At 30.6% G+C, this 527-nt stretch overlaps 1 pseudogene; it reads left to right on the top strand.

Annotated features, from left to right (window-relative positions):
• Positions 1 to 527, top strand: part of LOC119593549 — a 17,928-nt pseudogene that overhangs the window by 1,890 nt on the left and 15,511 nt on the right.

The following is a 527-nucleotide window of genomic DNA, read 5'->3' as shown; positions in this document are numbered from 1 at the left end:
TACCCAAATATTCTGCAGTTTCCAAATCATATTCCTTTATTAACACTACTTTAAAGTTGAAAAGCTAAAGTTAATGCTTATTTGATTTTACCATGAGTAATTACTAAGGGTTAAGTGTGTGATATTAGAAAGCATGCACTAAAGTTCCTAACCTGTCTATCATTACCTTTGTGGTATAATTTTGAAATTTCATAGCATTGTTCAGTATATAAACATAAGAGTGTTTTTTAGCAGGATGTATTTGTATAAAAAAAATTTGCCTTTTTTGAACTAGCTTTTGTTTCTGGTGATTAACTTCTAATTAATTTTGACCAAAAATTTAGGGAGCAGTACCTAGCCAAATGAATTTGCTAATGTTCACTGGGGTATTTTATGACAAGGGGAAATTGAAGGTTGCAAAATTTACTTGTATTTTTAAGTGACTGCTTGCAATCTATGACTGCGATAGGGTTATACCCTGTATAGAAAGGGATGTGATAAGTTTTTTTTTCTGTCTTTGTTTAAGCTGAAAATAAGTGGTTGGAATA

The sequence above is a fragment of the Penaeus monodon genome, chromosome 32, assembly GCF_015228065.2.
Source record: "Penaeus monodon isolate SGIC_2016 chromosome 32, NSTDA_Pmon_1, whole genome shotgun sequence".
Taxonomy (NCBI): Eukaryota; Metazoa; Arthropoda; class Malacostraca; order Decapoda; family Penaeidae; genus Penaeus; species Penaeus monodon.
This window is presented reverse-complemented; position numbering and strand designations above follow the sequence as displayed.